The 25,000-nt window shown below is 30.5% G+C and overlaps 1 protein-coding gene and 1 pseudogene across 7 annotated transcripts in view; one reads left to right on the top strand and one right to left on the bottom strand.

The window, feature by feature from the left end:
- LOC145266937 (alpha-1,3-mannosyl-glycoprotein 2-beta-N-acetylglucosaminyltransferase-like) overlaps positions 1-25,000 on the bottom strand; it is a 471,814-nt gene that overhangs the window by 391,221 nt on the left and 55,593 nt on the right. The gene's annotated exons all lie outside the window — the stretch shown is intronic.
- Positions 472-599, top strand: LOC145267272 (U2 spliceosomal RNA; annotated as a pseudogene).

The following is a 25,000-nucleotide window of genomic DNA, read 5'->3' as shown; positions in this document are numbered from 1 at the left end:
CACATTTAACATAAAGGTTAAATTTAGCATAAAAATGTGATAATTTAAAATTTGAATAAACGAATTTCCATTTGATTGAACCACAGACACATTTCACAGATTATCAATTAGAATTTATTTGGAAAAAAAAAAACATTAAAAAATAAAATTAATTGAAGAATCATAATTACCACTTTCCAAGCCACCTGGTGAGGGTGAAGGGGATAGTTACAAAAAGAAAAAAAAAAGAAAAGAAAATGGATATAGAGATACAAATGAAAGAGAAAAAAAAATAAAAAAAAATTTAAGAAATGGGGGAAATAAAAGGAAAAAAGAAAAGGGAAAATAAAAAATAATGAGGAAAAAGAAAATGAAAAGACCGTCTTCAGACCAACACTCGTTATCATAAATATATTGTCATTCACAAACTGTTTGACTGTATCACACCTGTTCAGTGTGGCCACAAAGGCAGATGCCTCAAGCCAAGATCGAAACTCTTGGCCTTTTGGCCAAGATCAAAGTGTAGTATCTGTTCTTCAGATGCGACACTCCCATTTCTCATTCTCTTTCAGTGAAGGAGAAATCCTTCACAACTGAGAGTTTTTATTTTTGTACCTTTTCTCCACGTTAAAAAAAAACGACCCTGGTGTCTATCTTTGTCCCGTAGGGGGGGGGGGCATTGTAAATAGGTACAATCTTCACTTCTACCATTTAGCCAAAAAAAGGTTTTCTTACATTAAATCTGAACAGTAATAAGGAGATATGTGCAGAACAGGAGATTTTGATGGTATGGTCACGTTGAAAGAATGGATTAAATTTTGGGGATAGTAGCTGTAGAACAGTTGATTTGATTTATTGTTTTTGTTTTATGGCATATCAACAACTTTCGAATCATTAACTGCCAAATCCAGTAATTTTGGAAAAAATGTTTTTATGCTTCAAGTTCTTTATATCATCAAATATTTATTCATAGAGTTTGGTTTGGTTGTTTTGTAGAAGAAAATTATTTTGTTTTGGACTTTGCAGCGAGAAAGGAATAAGACAATAACGTTAATGTTGGTGCATTTTTGGTCAGCAAGAAAATATCTTAAGACAGCCTGATTTGATATAACCACCCTCACAGGTATTTTCCACTACGGGCTAAAGTGAACCTGGAAGTAATGATAATTAAGGGGCAACTCCACATTTCTCACAGCCCCCAAATGGGATCTTTGAAGGTTATCCTTAGGACCAGAACAGTCGAGGTAGCAGCTTCAGTTAACAGGCAAATGCCAAGAAAAAAAAATAAGTGATACAATTAATTTGAAAGAGGGATAAATAAAGACCTGGACAGAGATAGGTTGATTTGGAAATCAATTTCTGAAAGCCATCCAACACATGCTAGCATGTAAAACGGATATTAAATCGATGATGATGATGATGATGATGACAATGAACACTTTAAGAATAATATATATAAAAGAAAAAACTTCAGCGGAAGCCATCCAATGACTCTAGCATGTAAAATGAATGATAAATTGATGACGACGATGATGAGGAGGACAGTGATGACGATGTTGATGACGCCGATGATGCTGATGACGACGACGAGCACTTTAAGAAAACAACGTATCATGAAAATAAGATTTAAAAAAAAAACAAAAAACAAAAAAAAAAATACTTGACTTCCTGATTTCAAAATGTCGGATTCGAGATTTTTAATATTCACCTCTCAAGATTTCAAAGTTTTTATTATATTTCTTTTTTATTTTATTTTTTTTTTGTAAAGGGGGGGGGGGTATATTAAAAATCAGATGACATAAAAAAAAAAAACCCACTTCAGACATTTTCTAATATTGAAATGGAATGCACGAAGAAAAAAAAAAAAAAAAAAAAAAAAAAAAAAAAAACACGGTATACAAAATTTTAATTATAATTTGCTCGAATATATATATATATATATATATATATATTAGCTTCAGGAATGCATATATATTAACTCCGTGAAATGGTATTGTGTCACACTGAACTGATAGCATTGTAAGTAAATTACATAGTGTGAGTGTATATATATATATATATATATATATATATATATATATATATATATATATATATCTATGAGCAAACGGTTAATAAAATGTTAAAACTGTTTAACTGTTTGCTCATATTATAAGCTCTATTTCCTATTTGGTTTTATCGAGCTTTTATATCTGGCTGAGATAATTTTATAAATATTAATTCTTTAATATTTATAATTTACTTTAATTTTACCATCTTGGATCATTTTGGTAAATTCAATTGTAATTTTCATTTTATGTATATATATATATATACTAGCAGGTTTTTCGGTATTGTCCGGTCGTAAAATACGCTTAAATACGATATGTTGATTAAAGCAGATTTCGTATTTATTATTATACTAGCGGGGGTGCCCGGCGTTGCCCGGCCGTTTGTCGGCGTAAAAGAAAAAAAAAGTGTTAGTAGGCAGGCAGGCTGGAACCCGCGACGTGACGGCGGAAAAGAAAGTGACAGAAAAGCTGACACCTTACCGCTACGCTATGACGCGAGAGGAAGTGAAAAGCGTTCAAATTTAATCAAAACGTTTACTTGCACAAATAAGTTAAGAATCAAGCTGGCACAGAAATGAACGTTGGCTTAAGGCCAGTTAAGCTTTCCGCTTTCTGCTGTTTTATTTATTTATTTCCCCACGATGTTGGGGAAAACCAACTCCCCAGTAAAAGTGTGTGTGTGTGTGGGGGGGGGGGCTCTGGCAGTGTCCAAATGAATAGCAATTATCTGATATGAAGGGTTTTCCCTCACATTGATCAACACTAATTGCCTTTCTAGACGTCCCGGCGGGAAGGCCGGCGAATCGACTTTGCTTTGATTAGTTTCACTTTATTTATACAAAAAAAACACGTGAAAGAACGGAATACAGTGAATTTTTTAAAAATCGAGCAAAATAAATCTAGGGACGATGTTCGCTCACAAATCAAAGATATTATAATCTAGGAAGTATAAAGAAACTTCTAAATAAATGTAACCTCATCAAGAAGCCCGGCGAAAAAAAAAAAGCCTTTCTTGGACATACAAAAATGTGCGCAACCATTTTGCCTTTTATATAGATAAATTATATTGGACCCAATATATAGTAATGATTTAAAAAGTTTAAAAAATGATTTGTGCACCATCACCAGAATCGAAATCAAAACGTTTAGTATACGATTTACTTTTTCCTTTGGCATTAATGCCTGAACTATGAAGACATGTTTGCTGCAAGCTAAACATAAAAACATGAACCAATAGCTATTACGTTATGCATGCATATTCGTAATGCCATCATTCAACCTGCACCTAGCAAATTCCATTTTTTTTTTAATTTTTACACATTCGTACCGATTTTCCCTGCTAAAACTCAAATATAAAGTTTCACATAGGTTCTAATACCCTATATATTAAGTTTCATGTTTGTAGACCAAAAGCTGACAGAGAAGTTTGGTAAGCAAAATTTTTTAAACAAATATATATTCGCATGCATAAATATATATAGAAAAAGGTTTGTTTTCACACAAATATTACGCAAGTATAAATCATGTAGAATATCTGCATGAATATAATTACACATAATAGTTAAGTAAAGATGATCATCCCCATAAGAAAACCGAAAAAACTAATAAGGGATTAATTAAAATGAATTTTTAAAAGAATATGCAAATTAGTTAGATCTTTTGTAGATGAATGCAATTCCACGACCCATATATAACAAAGTTGTATTTTATTTTTAAATAAATTTAAAAAAAAAAAAAAAAAAAAAAAAAAAAAGATTTTTAATATGATTACAGAATGACCCATAAAAAACGGGCCCCAGGTCTAAGTAGGCCTCGTTTCTTATTGTTTTGTCTGAATGAAATGAAACTTTGGTCATAACTAGTTTATTATATACAAAACATCACATCAAAACACTAGGGTCTTTGGCCTTTTTTTTCTCCGTTCTACAGCATATGTTCTAGATGGCCTCCATTTAGCTTTTGTTTTTTGGGTGGGGGTCACCCTGTATATATCATGAAAATTAAAGTTATCTTAATCAGGATTATATAACCTTGTAATATATATATATATATATATATATATTCAAAAAAATGTTTTATATATATGTATATATACACACAGGGTGACCCCCCAAAAAACGGGCCCCAACTCTAATTAGGCCCTGTTTCTTAGTGTTTTGTCCGAATGAAATGAAACTTTGTTCATAACTAGTTTTTTTTTTTTTTTTACACGGTGTTCACCACTTATCAAGGCCCGGAAGCCACTCAGGGATAAGGGTTATTGCCAGTATAATATGCTAGTGTGAAGATTTAAGGAAGTGTTTACTTAAGGGGCGGTTCATTAGGAATTTGTTAACGTTGGACTTGAAGACATCCAAGTTGTAGTCAGGTGGGAAGCAGGCAGACGGAACAGAGTTCCACAGGCATGCAGTTCTAAGGAAGAAGCTTTGTTCATGGAATCCACATTTTGATTTAGGCACAGAGAAAGAGTGGGGGAAATTTTTTTTTGTATTATATTCAAAACATCACATCAAAATACTAGGGTCTTTGGCATTTTTTTCTCCATTCTACAGCATATGTTCTAGATGGCCTCTTGTTTTTTTTGGGGTTACCCTGTATTATACAAAAAAAAAAAAAAAAAGGCATAGGAGTATAAATATATATGAGCACATATTCAAACATATTCAATCATCAATTTGGTATAATGCAGTAATTGTAAGTTAACGGGGCGTAACTTTTTTTTTTTTTTTTTTTTTACATGGGTGTCACCACTTATCAAGGCCCAGAGGCCACTCAAGGATAAGGGTTAATAGGTATACATTAGTCATTGTGATTTTAGCATAGTAAACAGTGGGAATTTTGTAACTTGGATTACTTAGGGGGACGATTCAATTAGAACTTGTTCACATTGGACTTTTTCTTTTTTTTTTTTTTTTTCATAGGTATCACCACATTATCAAGGCCAAGAGGCCACTCAAGGATAAGGGTTAACGAGTGTACAGTAGAAATTGGACAATATAGTAATCATTAGTAATGAAAATTTGGTAAATTTGATAACTTATATGGAACGGCTCATCAAGAACTTATTTACGTTAGACTTGAAGACAACCATATTGTAGTCAGCCGGTCTAAAAATCTAGTATGTACAAGTGTCGTGACAAAACGACAAACAACAAAAGTTGCAAAACGACAAAAGTTGCAAAACGACAAAAGTTGCAAAACGACAAAAGTTGCAAAACGACAAAAGTAGGGCAGACCTGTAAATTCACCCTTGTCCGTTCATCCGTCTCCACTTTTCTCAATAATTACGCCTTGGAATTTTTTTTTAAATTTTGCACAAACATTAAACATGATATGAGTAAAAAAGTAACAGAACAGATTTTCTGGGAAAAGTCCGGTTGCTCCACTAGTGGTGCTTTTCGGGTTAAAATGGCTACAATTGACAATTTTGTGCTTATTAAAAAAAAATGATGCCTTGGATTTTTATAAAACTTTCTGAAAACTTGTAACTAACTGATTTCTATATAATTCGGTTTGTCGATTCTTTGTGATAACTCTTGGGTGTGCCCCAGGGGTTCTTTTAGGGCTAATAAAAACTCAATATTTGGGACTATTTTACCATATTTGTCCAAAATTTTCTGTGCATGTCTATTTAGCAGTTTTGCATGGTGCTGAACTCAAATTTAAATATGTTAAGGCCTTGGGGACTTTTGGGGCTAAATGGGAAGGGGCAAATGATGGACTTGTTTCTTTTTTTGCATTTTTTTTTGCATCATTTTTTATTAGACAAAATATGCCCGCCTTACACATTTAAAATTTGGCCTTTTTTAGGTTTGGCAGATTGGCTTTTTTAAGGCCAAATTTGGCCTCTTTTACGCTCTTTCATTACAAAAAAAAAAACAGTTCATGAAAGAGCTTAAAAAGGCCAATCTGCCAAACCTTAGAAAGGCCAAATTTTAAAAGCAATATAGTGGCCTCGAATGATAAATATAAATGATAAAAAAATAATAAAAATGAACTTTTTTTTTTTCTGGTTATATTTCAGCCTCTGGGTCTAAAAATGTGTTTTATATAAAAATAAATAGTTTTTATATATTTTATTTTTGTCTGGCAAATAATTTACGCCGCTAAACTACACATTTACCAAAATAAAAAAATAAAGGCACGCATTAATGTTTATAAACGTTATTTTTTTAGGTTCACAAAATCGTGAGTTTTCTTAGGATAGTGATCCCTTCTGCCGAAATATCTGGTGGAAAGGTTATCAGATACTCCTTTTTGACGGCGATTACATTTACATGTTTTTATCCGTTCTTTTATTTTTGAAATTGTTGTGAGGGTATCCACGTTACCCATAATGAAAATGATTAGTATAGCAGGCGTGTTTCAAAATGACCATGTCAACATCAACCCAGGCAACACCGGGTACCCATGCTAGTATATATATATATATATATATATATATATATATATATATATATATAATACTTGTTTATTGTTATATAAACATGCTCACATCCCGCTGCTACAAATAGCCACTTGTTTCAATCAAACAACAGATATCATCAGGCAGCGACTTGACTATTCAAAAGTTCAATGAATAATGGATTTTTATTTTAGGTAGGAACTCTTTAGAAGTTGGAGTTAAAAAAACTTAAAACACAGGACTTTAATTAAATAAAAAAGTAAAAAGGGAGAGGCAATTTAAATAAAGTTAAAAAATTACAATGGGGAGAGAGTGATTGAGAAGAGAAAAAAGGAATAGAGACAGAAATAGACAAAGAAAATATAGAGAAAACAAAATAGAGAGAAAAAGAAGAGAGAAAATATATATATATATACATATATATATATATATATATATATATATATATATATATACATATACATATATATATATGATATGGAGAAGAAAAGAAAAAAGAAATAAATGGTTATAATAAAGAGAATAAGAACTAGAAGGAAAAGGAAAGAATAATGAGATCTAGTTAAATAGGGAACGAGAGAAAGTAAGAATTTGACAGTGTATAGAAAAAGAAAAAGAAAAAGAAAAAGAAAAAAACCTGCGTGTCAACCAATTTATGAACAATTATACAATTCAGTAATGAAACATATTATTACAAATACAAACAGAAGATACAATCCAAGCGTCAGAAATGAACGTGTCAAAAAAAGCAGTGAATGTATTCGGCTAGCATATTTATCCTCTTACATACGTCCACGAGTAAAATCAACGCAATTCAAACATACGTCTACCATTAATTAGGCCCTTTATGCTAAATGATATAAGTTTAAAGTTTTCGCGTTTTTATTAGATAAATATATGAATAAAAGAAGAAAATAATGATAAAACAATATTAAAATTATTATTAATAACAATAAACATAATAGTGATAATAATAATAATAATAATAATAATAATAATAATAATAATAATAAAAACAGAATAAAATTAATATTTATTATCTTTTTAATATAACATATTTAGCCATAAGAGGGGATTAAATAAATTAAATAGGTCCAATAATTATAAATAAAAAACTACTAATATTTATGTATATAAAAAAAGAATACAATACAAATATATATATATACACACACACACATATATATACCCAAATATACACACACACATATATATATATACACACATATATATATATATACATATACATGCACATAAGTAAAGGTGTAACTATACTATTAAGTTGGAAGTTTAAGCTATTTAAGTATAGATATAAAGTCATATTAAATCACAAAATAATACATTCAATACCAGATTACTAATAACACAGATACAAGTACACTTACCTATAAATATATTCAGGCAAAAGAAGTAATTAAATCAACGAAATACTCAAAAATAGCGACGCACAGGTAGATAGTACCCAAATTAAAAATAAGATACATATGTATATACTCACAGAGAACCAACCGACATACTAATAAGCACATATATACATATATATACATATATAATCTTATGTATACACATACATACAAAAAATACACAGATATATGCACACAATCATATACTAATAAACAACAACGCACACACACACATATATACACACACATAAATATGTATAATTTACATAAATTATATATATAGAAATACATAAGAATACAAATAATTTGGCAAGGGTACAGATAGATGCATACACACATAGAAACATACAAATGGATTGAATAAACATGGGAGGGTATACCAAATAATATAGAAATATATAGATCTAAGTACACACGGTCATAAAATAAATACATAGACACATACATGTACACATAGACACACAGGTATATAAGATAGGAGAAGTAAAGAATGAAATCAGGAGAGGAGAAAGTATATTAATAGAATATTAATAAATTATAGAAATCAGTGACAATTTTTAATTTATTTAAATTTTATATCTAAACTAAATTACTTAAAAGATGGGTTTTATAATGTTTGCAATTAATTGAATTTTCGTGCTTCTTATTTAATAATTTATCTCTTTCTCTAAAAGTAAGTATAAATAATTTCTCATAAAGACATAGGTAGCAAGGCGAGTTTAAAGATGAACAGGTTTTCGCTTTCTTTAAAATTTTCCAATTTACTATTGGGGAGTAACCTTGCTCTACTAGTTCATTGTAATATTTAGACAAGGAAGTTCTATTTTTGTACTCATTATTTTCAAAAGAGCACTTGTGACCGGTAAATCTTTCTTTAAAATTGTTATTTGTCATTCCTATGTAATATTTTTTCATTAGGATTTTCCTTAGTAGAAATAGTTGCTTGGTACACTACAGAAGTAATTTGACAATTTCCTTTAAGAGGGCATTTTGATTTAATTCTACAGTTACAACTTTCGGTAGCAATGGGTGTGCTATTTTTGTTTAATATTTTGTTATTATGTTTTTTAATTATTTTTTCAAGGTTTTCATTACAGCTATAACTAAGTTTTATTGTATTTTTATTGAAAATTTTATGTAGTATATTATTAATAGGGAAGTGCTTTTTAATTAAGTTTAAGAATTTCATTCCTAGATTTGTTTTAAGTTTCAGATTAAAAGGGGGATTGTACCACAGGATTTTTCTCTTACGGTTTCTATTTGTATTTGTGTTTGGGTGTGTTGGTTCTATGAACTCAATTTGGGTGTTTTTGTATCCACTATCCTTAAGGGCCCTGTTATAGAAATATTTATGTTTATTAAATGTTTCAAGATTGGAAGAATTGTCACTGATTCTTTTACTAATGGATTTGGGGATATGCCTAATGATAGATTTTGGGTGATTTGATAGGGGGTGTACATAAATTGGGTTTGAGTTTTCCTTCCTATATGGTTGGTAGATGCCTTTCCTTAAATCAAAGTTCACATCCAAAAAATTTACAGTTTTAACATCTGATATAATATCCACTTTTAATTTAATTCTACGGAATTCATTTAAGATAATCTTTTTGGTTCTTTCACATTTAGGGCCGTTGGATTCCTTGATGATCATCAGTCCATCATCACGATACAAGCCTATATCCATGACATTGATGTCTTTGGTTAAGTTGTATAGTATGAATAGACCTACTAAGTCTGTCATTTCAGCCGAATCCAAAGACCCCATGGAAATGTCAAACGGGTCATTTTGATCTTTTTTCAACCACTGATCATTTCCACTAATTAATGTAGTATTTCTACATGTCCGTATAATTTCAATTTCAGTGTCTTTTATATCAGACAGGAGTTTAGCAAACTCCATCACCTCTTCGAATAGTTCCTTAGATATGGAGAGATAGTAATTCACAATACTGAATTGTAAGAAAGTACAATTCTTTTTATTATGTATATTGGAAAACCATTTAATGGTATCCGCTGTGTTAATCCATAGATTTAGTTTATATGTTGATTTAATTTGATAGTTAACTCTTTCTAAATTTCTTAAATTAAAAGTGGATATTATATCAGATGTTAAAACTGTAAATTTTTTGGATGTGAACTTTGATTTAAGGAAAGGCATCTACCAACCATATAGGAAGGAAAACTCAAACCCAATTTATGTACACCCCCTATCAAATCACCCAAAATCTATCATTAGGCATATCCCCAAATCCATTAGTAAAAGAATCAGTGACAATTCTTCCAATCTTGAAACATTTAATAAACATAAATATTTCTATAACAGGGCCCTTAAGGATAGTGGATACAAAAACACCCAAATTGAGTTCATAGAACCAACACACCCAAACACAAATACAAATAGAAACCGTAAGAGAAAAATCCTGTGGTACAATCCCCCTTTTAATCTGAAACTTAAAACAAATCTAGGAATGAAATTCTTAAACTTAATTAAAAAGCACTTCCCTATTAATAATATACTACATAAAATTTTCAATAAAAATACAATAAAACTTAGTTATAGCTGTAATGAAAACCTTGAAAAAATAATTAAAAAACATAATAACAAAATATTAAACAAAAATAGCACACCCATTGCTACCGAAAGTTGTAACTGTAGAATTAAATCAAAATGCCCTCTTAAAGGAAATTGTCAAATTACTTCTGTAGTGTACCAAGCAACTATTTCTACTAAGGAAAATCCTAATGAAAAAATATTACATAGGAATGACAAATAACAATTTTAAAGAAAGATTTACCGGTCACAAGTGCTCTTTTGAAAATAATGAGTACAAAAATAGAACTTCCTTGTCTAAATATTACAATGAACTAGTAGAGCAAGGTTACTCCCCAATAGTAAATTGGAAAATTTTAAAGAAAGCGAAAACCTGTTCATCTTTAAACTCGCCTTGCTACCTATGTCTTTATGAGAAATTATTTATACTTACTTTTAGAGAAAGAGATAAATTATTAAATAAGAAGCACGAAAATTCAATTAATTGCAAACATTATAAAACCCATCTTTTAAGTAATTTAGTTTAGATATAAAATTTAAATAAATTAAAAATTGTCACTGATTTCTATAATTTATTAATATTCTATTAATATACTTTCTCCTCTCCTGATTTCATTCTTTACTTCTCCTATCTTATATACCTGTGTGTCTATGTGTATATGTATGTGTCTATGTATTTATTTTATGACCGTGTGTATTTAGATCTATATATTTCTATATTATTTGGTATACCCTCCCATGTTTATTCAATCCATTTGTATGTTTCTATGTGTGTATGCATCTATCTGTACCCTTGCCAAATTATTTGTATTCTTATGTATTTCTATATATATAATTTATGTAAATTATACATATTTATGTGTGTGTATATATGTGTGTGTGTGCGTTGTTGTTTATTAGTATATGATTGTGTGCATATATCTGTGTATTTTTTGTATGTATGTGTATACATAAGATTATATATGTATGTATATATATATATATATATATATATATATATATATATATATATATATATATATATATATATATGTATATATGTGCTTATTAGTATGTCGGTTGGTTCTCTGTGAGTATATACATATGTATCTTATTTTTAATTTGGGTACTATCTACCTGTGCGTCGCTATTTTTGAGTATTTCGTTGATTTAATTACTTCTTTTGCCTGAATATATTTATAGGTAAGTGTACTTGTATCTGTGTTATTAGTAATCTGGTATTGAATGTATTATTTTGTGATTTAATATGACTTTATATCTATACTTAAATAGCTTAAACTTCCAACTTAATAGTATAGTTACACCTTTACTTATGTGCATGTATATATATATATATATATATATATATATATATGTGTATATATATATATATATGTGTGTGTATGTGTGTGTATATTTGGGTATATATATGTGTGTGTGTATATATATATATTTGTATTGTATTCTTTTTTTATATACATAAATATTAGTAGTTTTTTATTTATAATTATTGGACCTATTTAATTTATTTAATCCCCTCTTATGGCTAAATATGTTATATTAAAAAGATAATAAATATTAATTTTATTCTGTTTTTATTATTATTATTATTATTATTATTATTATTATCACTATTATGTTTATTGTTATTAATAATAATTTTAATATTGTTTTATCATTATTTTCTTCTTTTATTCATATATTTATCTAATAAAAACGCGAAAACTTTAAACTTATATCATTTAGCATAAAGGGCCTAATTAATGGTAGACGTATGTTTGAATTGCGTTGATTTTACTCGTGGACGTATGTAAGAGGATAAATATGCTAGCCGAATACATTCACTGCTTTTTTTGACACGTTCATTTCTGACGCTTGGATTGTATCTTCTGTTTGTATTTGTAATAATATGTTTCATTACTGAATTGTATAATTGTTCATAAATTGGTTGACACGCAGGTTTTTTTCTTTTTCTTTTTCTTTTTCTTTTTCTATACACTGTCAAATTCTTACTTTCTCTCGTTCCCTATTTAACTAGATCTCATTATTCTTTCCTTTTCCTTCTAGTTCTTATTCTCTTTATTATAACCATTTATTTCTTTTTTCTTTTCTTCTCCATATCATATATATATATATATGTATATATATATATATATATATATATATATATATATATATGTATATATATATATATTTTCTCTCTTCTTTTTCTCTCTATTTTGTTTTCTCTATATTTTCTTTGTCTATTTCTGTCTCTATTCCTTTTTTCTCTTCTCAATCACTCTCTCCCCATTGTAATTTTTTAACTTTATTTAAATTGCCTCTCCCTTTTTACTTTTTTATTTAATTAAAGTCCTGTGTTTTAAGTTTTTTTAACTCCAACTTCTAAAGAGTTCCTACCTAAAATAAAAATCCATTATTCATTGAACTTTTGAATAGTCAAGTCGCTGCCTGTTGATATCTGTTGTTTGATTGAAACAAGTGGCTATTTGTAGCAGTGGGATGTGAGCATGTTTATATAACAATAAACAAGTATTATCAGCTCTTTTTATTGAGCACTATCTAACAACCTCGTTGAATTCATTAGTCCATTACTTTTGAATATAAAAAAAACCCCGAGTATATATATATATATATATATATATATATATATATATATATATATATATATATATATATATATATATATAGAGAGAGAGAGAGAGAGAGATATTTGGGAGTTTTTAACCTTTAAAACTATCTATATATATATATATATATATATATATATATATATATATATATAAAAGGTTTACTTAATTTTTATATTTATCATTCATTAGAAAACAATTTAGACAGTAAGTCGTTTATTCACCTGCAATCAATGCATCAACTTGCTCTCTCAAATTTACAATAGTCCTAATGTTAATTTAAGAAATCATCAGTTGTTTACCATAAAACACTGTTTCGGGAATTTAAAAACAAAACAGTATACTAAATCATGGCTCTTTATATATATATATATATATATATATATATATATGGAGAGAGAGAGAGAGAGAGATAGATGTTTTTACTTGTTTTTGTTAGCGATTCTTTTTTGAATGCAATTATTTTTTTATATGAAAGTGCATTTTTACCTAAATACGAGTTAGGAATAATTTTCCCTTTCACCAATTTGGTACCCCCAAATGGAGAGCGGCATATATATATTATTTAAAAAATATAATTATCCACTGACAAGTGTTTCATCGTCTACGACTCATCAGAGTGGCTGAATCTAGCTAGATTCGAAATCGGAACCCCATGATAAGAAACTTAAGCGACTACTTGCACGACTACTAAATGTATCGCGTTTTTACGTAGATGTTTTTGTTATCGATACTTTTTGAATGAATTCAATTATTTTTCATACAAAAGTGCATTTTTACCTAAATGCGAGTTGGGAATAATTTTCTCTTTGACCAATTTGGTACCCCCTAAATGGGGAGCGGCATACATATTATTTTGGGGAAAATTATTCCCAACTCGCATTTAGGTAAAAATGTACTTTCGTATGAAAAATAAGGAGTCTTAGTTCGACAGAAACATTCCCAAGTTCGACAAGATACACCTGAAGAAGGTCGGAGGTTACATAAACCAAAACGTTGTAGAAATCACACTCAAGATGAGAACAGTAGTCTGATGAATCCAAGTAATACGAATAACCAATCCTCATCTCAAAAATTCAGAAACCTTTCGATTATGTTTAAAAGTCGTGGTCAAAGAATGCGAGCAAAGGCATTACAAATCGTTTTATATTGTTTTTGTTGATTATTATTAAATTATACAAGACTAGCTGGGGGGAGGGGTGACGTGGCCCGATCGTAAAATACGCTTAAATATATTTTAATTTATGCAGATTTCGTATTTATTATTATAGGGTTAATTCTCTGTTGAATATTATATTAAACTTAATACACAGGGCTCTATGGACCAATTTATCTTTAGCTGACCTTTGACAACTAAATATTTTCGTTTACGAGCCAAACTCATATGGTTTTTGGAATATGGCATCTCCGTTCTGTGACGAGTATGTAGATCATAAAGATTTTTCTGTATTTTGTTTTTAAATAAGTGCAATTTTAAACATGCACTGAATTTTATGGTAAGATTTGAAAATGTAAACATTCAAATTTTTTCAGATGTTTTTTTTTTTTTAAAAACAGCCTTCGTTAAAAAAAAAAAAAAAAAAAACTAAACGTACATTGTTTCATTAAATCTTCTGTTTTATTAATTTTACTTTTTTTTTAATAAAAACTAGCAAATAAATAAAATAAGGATTAAAAAGATATTTTTACTTGTGACGATTATCGGTAAAAAAAACAAAAAAAAAACACACACACACACACACAATCACGAAAAGATAATCGTTTTATTATTTCTAGTCGCCACTTGGAAAAATCGCTCGCAAATACGACTATTTCACTCGCAATGTAAAGCCCTGTAATATTTTTATTTTATTATTTTTTTTTTTTTTTTTGTAGTTATGTATGCAAGAAGTGTAATATATTTGAATGGTGAAGCTTTAAGGTCGTCAGAAAATGTTATTAGCTTGATGATACCATTGGAGCACAGGATGTAGCAGATGTTAGTGTGAGTGTAAAAATTGTAAGAAGTGAGTTGAGTTAGTTCGGAGAACTTCTGCCATTACTAAGGCATTATTGCCAAGCATATGTTTATAGTGCGATGATGTATGGAAGTGAAACCTGACCGGCGAGGGTTGAGGACATGCGTTGCATGGAAAGATATGATATGAAACTGATACGATGAGTGTATTATATGAGACTTAGTTCTGACGAGTTCAGAGAAATATATGGACAGCATAGGAAGATGAGTGCAAAACAGGAGACTTTGATGGTATGGTCACGTTGAAACATTTGTTAAAAAAAACAAAAAAAAACAGTATATTGTTCTAGTAAACTTTTATTGTTTAAATAATTTAACTTTGCTCTTTTTATTAAAAAATAAAATAAATTTCTTAAAATAAAATTTAAAAAATAAAATAAAAATAAAATAAATTTCTTAAAATAAAATTTTAAAAATAAAATAAAAAGGCTGAAAAAATATTTTTCACTCAATAATGAGCTTCAGAAGATTGTTGGTGAAAAAACACAATCGCCAAAATATAAGCGTTTTATTATTTCTAGTTGCTACTTGGAAAAATTACTAGCAAATGTGATTATTTCACTCGCAACATAGCTTGCAGTACTAATTTAAAAAGATTTAAAAAAAAAAAAAAAAATTACTTGAGTGCCATTAGCTAGAATCGAAACTAAAACATTTAGTGCTCCAGACACGTTTCCTACCATTTGAGCTATCGAGAAATAGATAAGATTTAACATTAAACGACTTGATAAAATGAACTGAATTTGCGCATGTGCAAAAGTAATAGAAATGTCGGCAAGTTGAAATGAACATTTTTACATTTCAACTTACTAGCATATTTCTGTATGCGTTACTCATCCATCCAAACAAAGATTTTACTCGTTATAAACCATTATTGGTGTATGATTATTATTTCGTGTTAATTTCATGTGACCAGTAGTTTAAGACTTTATCGGTTAAATATTTACAGACGTGCACATTATATATATATATATATATATATATATATATATATACATACTCGGGGTTTTTTATATTCAAAAGTAATGGACTAATGAATTCAACGAGGTTGTGAGATAGTGCTCAATAAAAAGAGCTGATAATACTTGTTTATTGTTATATAAACATGGTCACATCCTGCTGCTACAAATAGCCACTTGTTTCAATCAAACAACAGATATCATCAGGCAGCGACTTGACTATTCAAAACTTCAATGAATAATGGATTTTTATTTTAGGTAGGAATTCTTTAAAAGTTGGAGTTAAAAAACTTAAAACACAGAACTTTAATTATAAGATGTAAAGAGGGAGGGGCAATTTAAATAAAGTTAAAAGATTATAATAGTTTAAGACTTTATCGGTTAAATATTTACAGATGCGCACTGTTAAATGAGAAATCATTTTGGTGCTTATGCATCAATGTTACCGCATTATTTTTAATAGCATTTTCAACATTTTACGGCATATTTTTTAAAATTAAATTGCTCAATGAAAGTACAGAATAGTTTTTAAAAAAAAAAACTCCCCCTCCTGATGCTAAGAACGGTTTCTAAATAATAACGTTATTATTCCAGCACGGTAACATAGATACGCAATTACCATTATTTCAAGTTAAAATTTGAGCTTCGTCTTTAGATAAACACGACATCAGGTAAAATTCGATGATTATTTCATTTATATTTACATAATGTTGACACATTTCAAACGTGATTTTCTTAATTTTACGTGCATAATGTTAAATGATTCCTCATTTAGTAATATTTAACCAAAAACATAACCATTTCTAATGCAGAATTAATTTCTCTCGTGTCTCTCTGATTGCAGCCGTTAAACATTACCAATCCTTAATAAAGTATTTATCGTTATTTTTCATGGCGAATGCTCAGCCGAGCTTCAATCTATGGCCCTCCCCCCCCTCGCCAAACTTTCACAAAAAACACTCGTCTGGCCAAAACCACTAACAATAATTTCCCACACTCTTTATCTGTGCCTAAACCTAAATGCAAATTTCATGAACAAAGCTTTTTTCTTAGAACTGCACGCCTGTGGAATTCTTCTGATTGCCTGCTTTCCAGCTGACTACAATCTGATTATCTTCAAGTCTAACGTAAACAAGTTCTTGATGAACCGTCCTCCCAAGTAATCCAATTTACAAAATTCCCACTACTTATGTTTACTACGGTATAATCACATTGACTAATGTATACTCATTAATCTTTATCCTCGAGTAGCCCCTTGGCCTTGATAAGTAGTGATTTCTGTGTAAAAAAAAAAAAAAGAATTCTTAAACCACTGTCTATCCATGCTTAAATCTAAACAGATTCCACAAGCAACTACAGTATGATAGTCTTTAAGTCTAATGTAAACAAGTTCTTGATGAACCGCCACCTTAAATAATCAAATTGTATCCAATTTACACCATTAATGGTTACTACACTAAAAAAAAAAAAGAAAAACAAAATCCAAATTTTATTGTAGCAATAATCGGTTTGGGGTGCTTCTGCATTGGCTCGGACGGCAGCTGACGGAAATAACCGGAAAAGGTCGGCCGAACGTTTCTCAATTTTTTTACGAACACGCTGTTTTAGCTAATACGAATCTATGGAGGCTACGTTTTTTTATAAATTGGAAGAAATAAAAAATAAATTTGGATCGCGCAGGTTAAGGTTAAGATTAGGTTGGGTTAAATACATGTTTGTAATTTTTTTTTATTGTATTTCCATGTTTTTCTTTTTTTTTTTTTTTTTCAATTTATCATAATTTTCTTGTAGCGGGTTGTTCGTCTTATCTCCCTTTCACTGTATCTCCTTCCCTAACTTTTTTTCATTTCAAATCTAAAATGCATTCAAAATCGGTGTTACCTATTTTGTCCATACTTTTGTATAACGCTGCTTTTTTTCTCCTCTTCTGATGAGAAGCACTTAGCTTTGAAATGCCACGGCCTAAAGAGGTCCCTCAACTCTTGCTTCCCTTTCATTTATTGTAATCGTCTTTAGTCTTATTGACATGATAATGTAATAAAATTCTTATGTAACTTTAATCCTAAGCTCCTTATCATTTCTTACATATACAGCGAAACAGTACTGTACGTGGATGACACTAATATATACATACATACATACATACACACAGGAAAGGAAAAGGATTAAGACGAAAATAGATATTGATTATATCTAAATATGATAAAATCATATGCAAAGGAATATTTATCTGCTAAATCGATCATTTAATAAAGAAATCAATATACATTGAGACATACAGACAGGGGGGGGGGTAAAAAGGGAGAGAGGTCGAGTACATATTTTTATCCGAGACAATTTTATGTCTGAAGAATAAACTTGTGCCATAAGTTTAGCGCTTGACTATTCATTAATTGAAAAGATCATTACACGCGATCGGGGACTGCTTGTGAATTTCATACTCCAATGAAACTTACTCCTATGGAGGAAACCAGATCAACCTGCCTAGTGTTAGTGTCACTTTGATATTGTCACTCAAATATATAGATATATATATTATATATATATATATATACACACACACAGACACTTTTCAGTTTGAGCACTATAAAAGTAGTGGACAAATGTTTGTTTAAAATAGACATTTGGTATGTTAATTGCGGGCATCGCTCCCATGGTTAGAACTGCTGACTCAACGCGATGGTTCTAGGTTCAATCCTCGGCCTGGTTGAGGTGCTAGTCTAGCGGTACTGATGAGTTGTGATACAGCGAAACAGTACTGTATGTCGATGACTACAAATATATATATATATATATATATATATATATATATATGAGAGCAAACAGTTAATAAAACTGTTATATATATAAAATAAGATTTAATTAAGGTACATGGGAGAGGGGGGTTAAAGTATGAGGAAAACCTGGGTTGGATATGGTCTATAATTTTTTGTTTTTTTAGAATTAGTTTTAACTTCAATATATATTTATTTAATCATAATTAAAATAACATGTAATCAAAGTAAGAAACTCTGAAACATACTTATTAGAGAATTAGCATATATACAATGATAACAAAAAGTATGCTTAAATAAGAAACAAGTTCGTAAAATGTTTATTAAAACTAGGTTATCGTATGTAGAATTGAGCAAACTTTGTGAAATGTAAAAATTTTAAATATTATTTTCAATATAAATAATAATGATGGTGCTGTTATTGAAAATAATATGAATAAATATATGAATAAAAAATTAAAGTAAATGGAAATAACTAATTAATTTACAATTCAACATTAGCAGATATGAAGTATAAATTAATAACTTATGATTATCGATTAAAATAATCTATAATACTAACATTTTATATTAGAAAAATTAGTGGATTAATTTATAATATAAATCGATTTAATTTTTAAAATAATATTGAGTGAAAGACATTAAAACTATATTAAAATTAAAAATTAATTATTAGTTGAATTTGGATGTCTATACGTTGGGAAAATAAAAATAAATAAATATAAGTAAAGTTAATTTCGTTAGATTTGTTCCAAGGGAGGTAACTCTGTCCCACTTTATTAAGTTAATTTAATTATTGACAATTATGATATAAAAGAATTTTCAGATTATTTTTAAACTTAACAAAACTTAAGTATAGTTTTTGAATTGTACGATTGTTAAAAATTATAATTGTAAGGATTGATGAGTTTGATTGTAATAGCTAATAGATTTGAATTATGTATGGTTTTCAATTCGGATCAAATGTTTAGTTATGATAACTAACTGAAATGACTAATCGTTTTTTTTTTTAGCTTAGTTTAGTTTCGTATATATATATATATATATATATATATATATAATAGTTTATAATTTGTTGATGTTATTTTCATAAGTATGTAAATAAAACTTAGAATTAATAAATTTACTAATTATTAAATAGGGCATTTTGGTAGAAGATTTATAAATTAATTAAAATTGTTAGTACAAATAGTTGGGTTTAATGACTGTTTGATAAAAATTCAATATGGCGTAATGGAAAAATATAAAGGTATTTGCAGCTTCTCTTCCAATTTTCTGATTTTAATCATGTCAAATCACATTTCAATTCCTTTTGACAGATTGATTGTTGCTATTTCTTCTGATGAATTAAGGGCATAATAGATTCACTGATTGATATAATAATTAAGTGATTGATTTTGCGCTACGAAACAGATACTGTCAAGAATTGTATAAGTCAACTGAATTAAAGGAATAAATTATAAGATGGTCAACATTATGAATTTTGGAATATAACTTTTTGTCATTTATTCTCTCTCTCTCTCATATATATATGCGCGCTCACAAACACACGTCACTAAATCTGGTAATTATACAACTTTTTCATAGCCACGGACCTCGCACTTGATACCATCCTCCTGTCCAGTATGGTAATTGAAGACAGCAAAGTAAATGTAATTAAAATTTTTAAAAAGTTAAACCAACAAAAACTATTTACAACGCAGCAATAATTGAGTTGATCAAAGGTTGGTTGTTTTTGTTTTACAGCATATCAACCCTTTTCAGGTTATTTAATGCTGAATCCAAAGATTTTGAAGAAAAATTTTTTTAATAGAATATATTTGTTGCTTTCTATTTAACCCATAGTTGGGACCCTAACAGGTACTACCACTCCGAGTCAGAGTGGACCTGGGAGCAATGGCAATTAAAGGGTGGCTCCACACTCCCCAAAGCCCGCAAGCTGGGGCCTCACCACTGGATATAGTTTAAGGTCATATCCAGAACCTTGATCAAAGGTAGAAGAGAAATATTTATACAAACGCTCTATTACAGAGTTTAAAAACACACACACATATATTAAGAGAAAAACATTAACCATGCCTTAGGTCAGACATGGCATATGTATTTTTATTTTCTCTTCTAAAATTAAAAACGCTCTTAAGCCTTCTTAAATTTTAATTTTCTTGTCTGATGAGATCAATAATGATCAAAACGGTTTGCACCTCGTAGCAAGATATGACTATATTTACATAAAGAAAACAAAAAAAAAGTTTTATTTTTTTATTACCGTTTGTTCTGCAATAGTATTGAACACTCTTCAGGTTTTTACTAATTACCAGTTTTACTATATATATACTTGGTAGGGATTACGATGACATACAGGTGGCACTACTCTTCAGCAATAAACAACAATTAACCAAAGAAGCTAGCAATGTTGAGCAACAATGAATTCATGAATGGCTCGAGCACGAGAGAGATAGAAAGATAGAACGCCAACACCTGTACCAAGCAGGACACCACTTGAATGAATGAATATATTTGAATTAGTTAAACACTAGCCTGAGTACCCAGCGTTGCCCGGTTGTTTCGAGGTGAGTGTTGAGCAAAAAAAAAAAAAAAAAAGTTGTAGTAGGTAGGTAGGCTCGAACCCGTACCGCGAAGGAAGAAAAGAATGTGAAAAAAAAAATGTGACGTCTTTGCTGTTGCGCCCATCACCAAACCGGAAGTGACAAATGTTTAAATTAAGGCTAGTCAATCGAAATGAGGGGAGGACTTTCGAAAATATCGGCAAAAAAGCGACCCCCTCCTTGTAGAAAAGTGCCCAGTTGAGGGTGAAGGAATTAATATTTTTAGCCAATTTTTCGATATTTGTCGTCCAAAGGGTCGATCTTCACAATGATACCGATCTCGTGAAAATTGGTCACTTCTGTCAAAAGTTTTAGGCAGACATACAAACATACATGCATACATTTAAACAGATAGGTGAGATTTATATTATAGACTAGCGGGGGCTACCCGGCGGTGTATACAAAAAGCGAACACACATACATACACACGCACACATTTTGCCTTTTATATATATATATATATAATTTTTAAATTGTTGCAGTCCATTACTATGCACTAATTCAGTATTTCAGGGTTACTAACAAAATGAGAGTGCCAATAACTGTTAAAGTTCAATTTATGCCTAACCCTAACCCTCCCAGAAGTTTAATATGGCCTTGATTGTATCACATGGACTAAGCAACTAGCCAATCGCAGTGAGGTGTTTCAAAATCACGTAATGCGTTTCATTACGGAACTAAATTGAAAAAAGCAAAATATCCAACCTCTGTCGTACTACTTCCCTACCCCCCTCTATTCGATAAAATCAAAAGTAGGGGAACCTGTGACAAAATGAGATAGCGGGATAAAATGAGACACCACAGATAACAGAGAGAGAGAGAGAGAGCTCTTTCGTGAGGAGTCTGATCAATAAAAGACAAAACAAAAACGTTTTAGTTCATGGGACGATGGAAGGGAACTTAGGGTGGATCAATCCGAGAAGTGCGTGGAGTGGCTATAGGGGAACCTGGGGCAAAATGAGATAGCAGGGTAAAACGAGACATCACAGATAACTGAAACAGAGAGAGAGAGAGAGAGAGAAAGAGAGAGAGAGAGAGCTCTTTCGTGAGGAGTCTGATTAAGAGATCACGTGGTAACGCCTTGCCGCCAACGTCTACCATTATTTTATTCAGCCCCGTACATCAAAAAGGGGTAAGTATTCAAAATGTATCTATTTTGATCTGTGACGAACTGTAGTCTGAGAGTGCTCTGGGTAGTCTGTCAAGGGGACTGTAGAAAATTGGCACACTTCGGCTGTGCAGGTCTAGACGAATGCAACAAGACCCCAATCTTCATTCGTGAGCTCTGTGAAGACTGACTTATTCAGACCAAGATCTGTCTCGTTTTGCCCCATGCTTACTAAGGGGGTCAGAATTGAAAAATTGGTACTTGGAGGTCATCTGATTTTTATCTGTTTGTCAATTGTTTCATGACTGAGCATGCGCAAATAGTTCACATTATGTTAAGAATATGTAACTTTGAAAACACTTTGTAAAGAGTGTAGCAAGCTGGCCTAATGGTTATCGTACTTGACTCACTGTCTAAGTTTTGGTTTCGATCTCAGATCGAGTATTTTTTTTTTTTTTTTTTACTTACAAGAAGTTAACTGTTTAGAAAAACAATATAATACAAAACAATACACATGTCTCAGTTTCTTTCTGTTTTCTTTTTGTTTTTTTTATTTACTTCATTCTTTTTTTTTATTTAAAAAGAATTTAACATTACGTTTAATACTGGGCAACACCGGGTATATCTGCCTGTACATGATAATCGATAGAGAATTGACACTATAATAATATATATATTAAAAATATTATATTTAAGCATATTTTACGATAGAACGTCTCTACTAGTCAATTTCTAAAAGCTGCCACGACACCTGGAAACATAAAAACGGAGATTAAATAAATTATTATTATTATTATTATTATTATTATTACGTTTGTTAACTCCAGTGTTGTGGTGTTTTACACCGAGGTGGGTTTTTTTTTGGGGGGGGGGGGGGGTCACTCTAGAGCAGGCTTTTACACCAAATATAGTGAACATAGTCAAAGAGTCAATTAGATGCAAAGCATCTGCTATAGGATGTGTGCTGTGCCAAGCAGAACTACTGACTCCTAGAGTACGGTGAGGTTGTACTCGATTCCCAAGGAGTTCAACTGTTTCTCAAGACCATCTGGAATCGAACCAAGTGCACCTATGATGACTGGCACGATGGAAGTTTTCTTAATCCACAACCTAGCAATCTCCACTCTCGGTTTCTGATAGTTTCGTAGTTTCTCATTCTTTTTGCCTTGCTAAGTCGATGTCATTTAGGCAAACATCAAATAATTTGGCACGCATTGGTCTTTTTGTTCACAACTACAATATCCGGTTTCCTGTGAGTTATCTTTCAGCCACACTGAACCATGAAGTCCCAGAGATTCTTAACGTCCTAATTTTCCACTACCCCTTCTGGGTGATGTTGAAACCATTTGTCCATCACTTCCTAACTTTTGGCACAAACTCCAATGCATATTTGCACATACATCATCATGGCAACGTTTGTATTCTTTTTGAGCAAGTGTAGAACACGCACTAACAATTATTATTATTTAAATGTTTCATTTATTTACACATTTCGAGAAGTCAAAAAAAAAAAAATCATTACACATTATCTTTAAAGTTTATTCTAATGATTAATATTTGAAGAAAAGACATTTGACATTTTCGTATTCGTGCGTGGATTCCGTTTGGGTTAAGACAAAGTAACGCAGACTTCAACGCTAATGAATTTAATTTGAAAAAATATTTTAAATTTTGAAGGTGAAAATTCGTTTTTACATTTCTAATGCCATAACACAGATTTCATGCTGTCTTCCTCTTTCAACCACACACACACACACACACACACACACACACACACACACACACACACACTGTCTTTTTGCGTGACACATATTTTATATTTTCTCTTTTTCACCTTACCCTCTTTCATTCTTCCTATTACACATATTTCCTGATTTCTCTCTCTCTCATCCTCTCTCCATCTCTGAAGGACAGATATTCATGCTCTCCCTTTGTCTTCCTATCAATGACAAATATCTCATGCTCTCTCCCTTCTCCCTCTCTCTTCGTGTCAATGACATACATTTCATATCTCTCCTTATCGATGACACACATTTCATATCTCTCCCCATCGATGACACACATTTCAGGATATCTCTCCCCATCGATGACACACATTTCAGGATATCTCTCCCCATCGATGACACACATTTCAGGATATCTCTCCCCATCGATGACACACATTTCAGGATATCTCTCCCCATCGATGACACACATTTCAGGATATCTCTCCCCATCGATGACACACATTTCATGATATCTCTCCCTATCGATGACACATTTCATGCTCTCTTTTCATCTCCATGACACACATTTCATAATCTTTCGTCTCTGTTTTCCTCTCATGACACATATTTCATGTTCTCTCTCTCTGTACATACTTGGCGAAATACTAAGCTAAAAATAATCTACTGAGGTATATTTGAATAGTATAGCTATTAAGGTTGTTTGGAAGTTTTGTTACCTTGCTAATACTGTTGTAGGAGCTAGTGTGATTGCAAGAGTTAGGAGTCATTCATTTCAATATTCGTTTTCGCCATGTGGATACAACTTGTTAAT

The sequence above is a fragment of the Euprymna scolopes genome, chromosome 42, assembly GCF_053919585.1.
Source record: "Euprymna scolopes isolate OS-2025 chromosome 42, ASM5391958v1, whole genome shotgun sequence".
NCBI lineage: Eukaryota > Metazoa > Mollusca > Cephalopoda > Sepiida > Sepiolidae > Euprymna > Euprymna scolopes.
This window is presented reverse-complemented; position numbering and strand designations above follow the sequence as displayed.